Source organism: Cololabis saira, chromosome 22 (assembly GCF_033807715.1).
Source record: "Cololabis saira isolate AMF1-May2022 chromosome 22, fColSai1.1, whole genome shotgun sequence".
Taxonomy (NCBI): domain Eukaryota; kingdom Metazoa; phylum Chordata; class Actinopteri; order Beloniformes; family Belonidae; genus Cololabis; species Cololabis saira.
This window is the reverse complement of record NC_084608.1, coordinates 209,021-218,281: the sequence shown is the minus strand read 5'-3', so window position 1 is coordinate 218,281 and position 9,261 is coordinate 209,021.

The window sequence follows — 9,261 nt, the reverse complement described above, 5'->3', positions numbered from 1 at the left end:
GGGAGGCGGGGGACATTGAGTCCGAGTGGACCATGTTCTCTGCCTCCATTGTCGACGCAGCGGCTCAAAGTTGTGGTCGCAAGGTCTCCGGTGCCTGTCGTGGCGGCAATCCTAGAACCCGGTGGTGGACACCGGAAGTACAGGATGCCGTCAGACTGAAGAAGGAGTCCTACCGGGGAGGCCATGGAGGAAGACTTTCAGTCGGCCTCGAGGAAATTCTGGAGGACCGTTCGGCGCCTCAGAAGGGGGAAGCAGTACTCTGCCGGCACCGTTTATGGTGTGGGTGGGGAGCTGTTGACTTCGACTGGGGACATCGTCGGACGGTGGAAGGAATACTTCGAGGATCTCCTCAACCCGACTGACATGCCTTCCACTGAGGAAGCAGAGAGTGTGGACTCTGGGGCGTGCTCATCCATCACCCGAGCCGAGGTCACTGAGGTAGTTCGTAAGCTCCTCGGTGGCAGGGCACCGGGGGTGGATGAGATTCGCCCTGAGTACCTCAAGTCTCTGGATGTCGTAGGGCTGTCTTGGCTGACACGCCTCTGCAACATCGCATGGAGGAAGGGGACAGTACCGCTGGAGTGGCAAACCGGGGTGGTGGTCCCTCTGTTTAAAAAGGGGGACCGGAGAGTGTGTTCCAACTACAGGGGGATCACACTTCTCAGCCTCCCCGGGAAAGTCTACTCCAGGGTACTGGAGAGGAGATTACAGCCGATAGTTGAACCTCGGATTCAGGAGGAACAATGCGGTTTTCGTCCCGGTCGCGGAACACTGGACCAGCTCTATACCCTCCGCAGGGTGCTCGAGGGTTCATGGGAATTTGCCCAACCAGTCTACATGTGCTTTGTGGATCTGGAGAAGGCATTTGACCATGTCCCTCGTGCCATCCCTCGTGGGGGGTGCTCAGTGAGTATGGAGTCCGGGGCCCTCTATTAAGGGCTGTCCGGTCTCTGTATGATCGGAGTAGGAGTCTGGTTCGCATTGCCGGCAGTAAGTCAGACTTGTTCCCGGTGCATGTTGGACTCCGGCAGGGCTGCCCTTTGTCACCGGTCCTGTTCATAATTTTTATGGACAGGATTTCTAGGCACAGCCAGGGGCCGGAGGGGTTCCGGTTTGGGAACCTCAGGATTTCATCTCTGCTTTTTGCAGATGATGTTGTCCTGTTGGCTTCATCGGACCGGGACCTTCAGCATGCGCTGGGGCGGTTTGCGGCCGAGTGCGACGTGGCAGGGATGAGAATCAGCACCTCCGAGACCGAGGCCATGGTTCTCCACCGGGAAAGGGTGGCGTGCCTTCTCCGGGTGGGTGGGGAAGTCCTGCCCCAGGTGGAGGAGTTCAAGTATCTTGGGATCTTGTTCACGAGTGAGGGAACGATGGAGCGGGAGATTGACAGACGGATCGGTGCAGCGTCCGCAGTTATGCGGTCGATGTACCGGACCGTCGTGGTGAAGAGGGAGCTGAGTCGAAAGGCGAAGCTCTCGATTTACCGGTCAATCTACGCACCTACCCTCACCTATGGTCATTAACTTTGGGTAGTGACCGAAAGGACAAGATCGCGGATACAAGCGGCCGAGATGAGTTTCCTCCGCAGGGTGGCTGGACGCTCCCTTAGAGATAGGGTGAGGAGTTCGGTTACCCGGGAGGAGCTCGGAGTCGAGCCGCTACTCCTTCACATTGAGAGGAGTCAGCTGAGGTGGCTTGGGCATCTGTACCGGATGCCTCCTGGACGCCTCCCTAGGGAGGTGTTCCAGGCATGTCCCACCGGGAGGAGACCCCGGGGCAGACCCAGGACACGCTGGAGAGACTATGTCTCTCGGCTGGCCTGGGAACGCCTCGGACTCCCCCCGGAGGAGCTGGAGGAAGTGTCTGGGGTGAAGGAAGTCTGGGCATCTCTGCTGAGGCTGCTGCCCCCGCGACCTGGGAACGGATAAAGCGTCGGACGATGGATGGATGGATGATTTATATATACACATACATATATATATACACATACATATATATATACACATACATATATATATACACATGCATATATATACACATATACTTTCTTTTTTTTGGGGGTGGGGGGGGCTGCTAATCCAGGACGCGAGAACATACATGGAGGCGCACATCGAGCCCTGGAAATCTGCAAGAAAGAAAAAAGCTGAAAAAAAAAACCAGACACGAAACAGACACGGAACAGGCAGAAACACGAGCAGCAACCGTCCCAGGTCCCAAGACCCAATCACAGCTAGGCTAAGCTACTGCGACTAAATAACTCCCAAAACTACAGAGCGAGCATGCAGGTGAACGGGCCGATGTGTGTGTGTGTGTGTGTGTGTGTGTGTGTGTGTGTGTGTGTGTGTGTGTGTGTGTGTGTGTGTGTGTGTGTGTGTGTGTGTGCGTGCGTGCGTGCGTGCGTGCGTGCGTGCGTGCGTGCGTGCGTGCGTGCGTGCGTGCGTGCGTGCGTGCGTGCGTGCGTGCGTGCGTGCGTGCGTGCGTGCGTGCGTGCGTGCGTGCGTGCGTGCGTGCGTGTGTGTGTATGTGTGTGTAATAATCCTATCAAAGCTCCACCTGAAGTGTATCTATAGTGGAGGAGGGGGAGTGCAACCCCGCCACTCGAGAGACCAGCCGACAGGAAGAACCTGGAACCCAGGCCACCAGCAACCCCACAGAGGGCGAGAAGAGGGCCTCCAGGACCAAAGGAGCGCCCGCCGCACGGGCAGCGGGGGGGATCGGAGACGGGCCCGGACAGAGGGAACCCCCCCAACAGGGCGACACCCGCGCGGGCCTGATGACGAAGGGCCCCAGACCCAAGCATCCCATCCATCCATCTGATTTCTATAATAATAATAATAATAATAATAATATAATATACTAACAATAATAGTAATAATAACCATCCTTGTTATAATAATAATAATAATAATAATAAATTACTACATTTTATTGCATACCGCATTCTCACCGACAAGGACACTCTTTCACTCACCGTTTCCCCCTCCTCGGGGGGGTCCAGCACCGCCAGGTGCCCCCCCCAGGCTGCACAGCGAGCCCCGCCAGGACCGGGCACCGCGACCACCCCCCCCCCCCCCCCCCAGGCCGACGAGAGAACGTGGGTGGAGTAGGCCCCTCTCCCTTGTGTTGAGTGCATGTGAATAATGCAATAAAAACAGGGAGGAGGAGGTCAGGGTATCATTTTTGACAATGACCTCCCCCTCCAAGATGTTAAGTATCCTTGTTAAGTGTATCTCTTAAATGTGCAGTGTCTAAGATGTTATTAAAATCGTGGGGCAGGGAGTACCGGGGCACGCGGGACAGTGTCCCCCACGCCCCGGATCCCCGGATCCCCCGACCCCTCGGACCTATGTGTGTGTGAGTCGTGTAGGGGGGGCAGGAGGGGGAGCGGAGGCCGAAGCCAGTAGGCAGGGCCAGTAGTATTGGCCCTGGTAGGCGCCCACGCTCCCCCGCCGGCCATCCAGGTTGACGGGGGCCGGCCCACCGAGCCGGGCCAGGGCGCCACCGCACCTCCATGAGTGCCCCCGGCGCGGTGGCGGTGGAAACGGCACAACATCCTTCCATTCACACTGAAGATATAAAACATAGACACCTGGGAATGACTCCCCCCGCCTGCCCGGGCCCCCCCGGCCAGGGGAGGCCCGCCCCCCCAGACCCGGCGACGACCCCTAATCCCCCCACTCCCCGCCCCCCAGGGGCCACCAGAGACCCGCACCCCAACCCCCCAAGCCGGCCCCCAACCCCAAGGGCTACGGGATCACATCCCCCCCGCCCCCACTAGGTAACGAAGCCTATAATCGGGGGAGAGAATGTAGTTCTGCCGAATGATGTAAAAACTCATGGTTGATAGCAAACTGAATATGAAATCAGGGCACTCCCGTAGTATGACAAGCTAGCGCCAGCTGCTTCTGCCCCTTCATACAAACCCCAATCAGGACATTTGGGTTTATATGGACAATGTAGTTGATAATAATATGGAGTACTTAATGTGCAATATCAACTGTATATTAACCACAGTATATAATAATAACATACTAACAATGTGCAATTTTCTTTTCTTCTTTTTTTACAAGCCCACATATAACTGCTTATACTGGTGGTAATACCTGCTATTATATGTCCCTGTTGTCTTTCTTTTTTTGTCTTGCTGCTGTAACAATTTCCCCATTGTGGGACAATAAAGGAAAATCTAATCTAATCTAATTAATATGTACTCTGACTTTTAGTTGTTGTGTTTGTTTTTTTTCTAATTGTTTCTTAATTATTTGTTAATGGGTTTGTTATTGTTATGGGCCATTCTACCGAATTGGTTCAAATTGCTGTCCCACTATGAAAATCATATTTAAAAAAATGTCAATTCAATTCAATTTTATTTATATAGCGTCTAAAAAAACAATAAAGTTGTTATAAAAGATATATATAAAAGACCTTATATACATACTAATATCATGTTGTGATCTATTTTATCACAAGACATAAATTGAGATACCATTAAATTTAATACATAAAAAATTGTCTTTTATATGTCACTTTCTATTGTCTCTTAAATTTCAATTCATGAAAAAAACATTTAAATGTTTTTCAAAATTTTCCTAAATATTTCATTTTAATAGATCTTTTGGATTTCTATTAGAGTAGTTGGAATTTTAGATTGATTTTGTAGATTTTTACAAAATTAAAATTTGTTATGCAAAAAATCCTTTCAGCATGTAGGGGGCTTGGTTTGAGCCACACCCCCAGAAGTTTTACCAAGAAGAGACACTTTGTTCCTGTTCATCAATGGCTACATGGTGAGTAGTTACCTTGCAACATTTTTAAGTACATGCCTTCCAAAATCTAAAAATGTGTGTGGTTTTAAGGACTGTCACTACCAAACACATACTTTCTGCAATTAAATAAGCACTTTTGATGCTTAATGTTGTGTTTTTTATATCTGTACACATGTTCAAAACTGTTTCTGGTAGCCATGTTGTGCTACCAGTTGAGTTATGCTAAAAACTAGCATAAAACATCAGTACCGAAACAGTCACTACCCGAAACATATGGTAAGATGGTTTCGGTAGTGACAATATGATGTTCATTTTTGATTACAACTAAAGCGAGGAAAGAAATAATATTTTAAACAAGGGATGTCTTTGAGGAGCAAAGGTGGGCACAGAATCCCACTTTGTTGTCAGATGCATGTGAAAATAATTGAAATGTTAAAGGGGACCTATTCTGAAAAACAGGTTTTCTCTTGCTTTAACAAGTGGTCTCCCCTCACCCTGCCAACTCAGAGAAGGAGGAAAGCAACCAAATTCTGCATTGTCTGTACAGCCGCTCGGATGAGCCGTCCTGTGTGATGTGACTTCTACGAGCCAATAAGATTCTGCTCCCGTTGTTACGTAACGACAGGAGCGATGCGTGAAACTACGCCCACAACTTACTCCGCCGGTTGGAGCTTCCGCCATTTTTTCGTAGCGGTGTACCGCGTCATTCAGGCAGCCAATCAGCACAGAGCCTCATTATCATAGCCCCGCCCACTCAGAATCCTGCATAGAGAAGGAGGTTAGAAACGGGGAAGATAAAGACATGGCTTAGAGACTGAATTTCTAATTTATTTAGCAAAAACAATCAAAAGCTTGTTTTTAAGACATTCAAGGCCTGTTTAAAATAGGTATTAGATTCCATAATAGGTCCCCTTTAAGAAATGAATTCTCATAGGATGATTGGAAGGTTTCTGCATCTTTAAGACAGTCAAAGAGTCTGGGGAAATATGTTAAAGAGCAGGCCAAATATAACACTGATATTGTATGTGAAGTCAAATTAGACTAAAGAAAGAGGTCTGATTCAGCCTCAGATATACTCTTGCATAATTGACAATGTGCTGCCACCACTGACAAGACAAAGCACACATTTAGCGCACCCATTTAGCCAGCCCACTGAAGCTTTCAGTTGCTCCCACGTCGTTGATCAGCGACCGTCACTGCACAAAAGATTGCCTACGTCAATATCTACTACCCCAAGTGGAAGAGGGAGCGCTCTCCAAGCTTGGTCTCAAAATTGAATTTTATGGATAGATAGATGGGAAAATGAAAACATTGATGTCAATGAGCTGCATGAATGTGACAAATATGTGATTTTATTTCACAATCAGTTGCATGCATGGGGGCATATTTTGTTTTGAGGACATTGGGTGTCGTGTACTGTACACAGTGTTCAGTTTGATGGTTTGAAAGCTGCCAAATTGGCAGCTGGAACATGAAGGATCATTGTTATGAATAGCTGTGGTTGTCTGGAGAAAAGTTGGACAATGTGGAAACTGCAGAAACCACCAGAACAGCAGGAAGGCCACAGTTGGTTATAGTCTCTTTCTCACATGCATTTTGAAAACAGTTGAATGGTTGTTGAATTTCTTTTTTTGGAGGCTGGCTTTACTTTGGAGAAATTGTTGTGATGTTTTCTTCTCTCCTGCAAAGATGCATGGCTGAATCAGGGCTGCACACATTTAGCGAGTGGCACTACACACTTTCATTCAAAGAGGGGTGAGGAGGTCGACACATGAAGCATGTGCAAGGAGTTGGGCTGTGCCATTTTATGTCAGCAACACATTCCACAAATAGTTGGCAAAAGAAACATTTATGGCACTTTTCCACTAGTACCTACTCTGCCCGACTCCACTCGCCTTGCCCTCGTTTCTATTCAATACCCAGATGAGAAGTAGGAGGTTGGAGTGAAGCTGCTGTGACCTATTTGATTGTGTATCTAAACAGAGAAGACAACAACACTAAAGATGTAGAACCTGGAGGAGATGATAGATTTGCTGCTGGGTCTGTGGCTTGTGTTCGATATAAAAATTAAAGTTAAAAATGAGAGAGAGAGAGAGAGAGAGAGAGAGAGAGAGAGAGAGAGAGAGAGAGAGAGAGAGAGAGAGAGAGAGAGAGAGAGAGAGAGAGAGAGAGAGAGAGAGAGAGAGAGAGAGAGAGAGAGAGAGAGAGAGAGAGAGAGAGAGAGAGAGAGAGAGAGAGAGAGAGAAGCTTCAAGAAGCAATGCTTTTTTTTGTTTGTTTGTTTGTCTCGGCACTGCTGGAAAGTCAGCTGGAGCCGTGAGCAGCTATGAAGAGACAGAGCTCCTGGTAGATCTGGTCGTTCCTTATCGCCCGTCTAGATCCCTTTTTAATTCTCTCCTCAGCACCAGGTTTATGAACATCTGCACCTCAGAGTTGGATCATGAAACAGACTTTTGCTGCCATTGCTGGTTGTATAAAATCGGGCGGCAGTAGCTCAGGTGGTAGAGCGGGTCGTCCATTGATCAGAAGGTCGGAGGTTCGAATCCCGCTCTATCCCAGTTGCTGTCGTAGTGTCCTTGGGCAAGACACCTTACCCAGCTTGCCCCGTGTGAATGTGTATGAATGTGTATGAATGTTGGTGGTGGTCGGAGGGGCCGTTAGGCGCGGAATGGCAGCCACGCTTCTGTCAGTCTGCCCCAGGGCAGCTGTGGCTACAAATGTAGCTTACCACCACCAGTGGGAATGTGTATGAATGAATAATGATCTAAGTGTAGCACTTTGAGATTCATTGAATGGAAAGTGCGTTACAAGTTAAATCCATTATTATTATTATTATTAAAATGAACAAGAAGCCGCGAGTCGCTCTTTCGCTGATTTCCTCCTCCTGACTGGCTCAACAGCACCCCCAAGGTTTAAAAGAAAGTTTATTTTTTTAAGTTTCTTTTCCATATAATAAATGCTTTTCTGACTTAGGTTCAAATCTAAACTTTTATGAAACAAGTAATAATGAGAAGTACCCTGAGCTTCCAGGTGAATTATTGAATCTCTATAAAGACAAATACAGATGAGCAACAGCACATGGCACATCAACCCGTGTTGTTATTTACTGAGCGGAAACTAAGAAACGCTGTTTTCTGTCTGGATGCAAGCAGTGCATGACAAAAAGTTTATTCTGGAGTCCGTTCCTCCCTCTCTCTCTCTGGCTCCATGTCTCCCCCTCCCTCTGTAACTGTCTGGAAGCTAATTGCAGTAATTAATTTGTGTGACTTACAGTTGCTCCCAGTTCCTGTTATAGCCTGGTCTGGGCATTACTGGAGTGTGAAATCAATTTTCCTGCTAATCACTGGAGGTGGTTGTCTGACGGCGGGCTCTGGGGAGCCGGTGGTTGCGAGAAGAAAAAAGCAGCACTTAATTCACTGCTCCTGTTCAAACAGGAGAATGAAGAGGGAAAAAGGAAAAATGGTGGAAAGAAGATGATGATTCTGTGATCAATAACTTCACCGACTGCTGTGGGTACATTGTAAGGATAATGCTCATAATGCTACAAATACTCCAGTGTTAATATGCTCCAATATGTAATATTGTGTACATCACAGTGGCATCACACAGAATGCAGTGCAGAATGCAATGCTCATCAGAACTTTCTACATCTCCTACAAACTGAAGAAAGACGTAGATCGTGGAAGTGCTTTAACCGATTGGCTTTGGTGGCCAAAGAAAAGTAAAGGGGAAAAAATGGCCAGAGGTGAATTTCAGAGCAAAAAAAACTGCTGCCTCATCCCTCAGACAGCAATCAAGAACTGTCTTCCATAAGCTGATACATCCTGATTGACGTCTCTGAGCTCTTTGCTCCTATGATGGACCAGATTCTTAGTTGGTCCAAGTGCTCTGAGACAACATATTCTCCCTCTATTAACTCCTCTGTCAGTAAAACCTTGTGAGCTTGTCAAAAACTTGGGTGTTATTTTAGATGCTGATCTTAACTTCCAGAAACACATAGCTAATGTCTCCAGAACTGCCTTCTATCATCTGAAAAGCTGGTTCATGCCTTTATATCCAGTAGATTAGATTATTGCAATGCACTTTTTGCAGGCCTAACAAAGCAAGTGTTACATAAACTCCAGCTTATTCAAAATGCTGCAGCAAGAATTCTAACAAAAACCAGGAGGTATGAACACATCACTCCTGTTTTGTCCTCTCTTCACTGGCTCCCTCCTACATGGTTGACATGCTGACTGAATACATTCCGTACAGATCCCTTAGATCATCAAATAAGAGTCTCCTAATCATTCCTAGAATTCACACTAGATCTGCTCATGGTGCTTTCAGTCACTACTACACTCTCTGGAATCCCTTGCCACAGGAACTAAGGTCTGCTCCAACAACCCTCTTTCAAAAGCAGACTAAAAACGTACCTTTTTGCACAGGCGTTTGACTAAACTCTACATGATTGGCTAAGTGATAGCACTTTTGTTTTCATGGAATTATTAGGG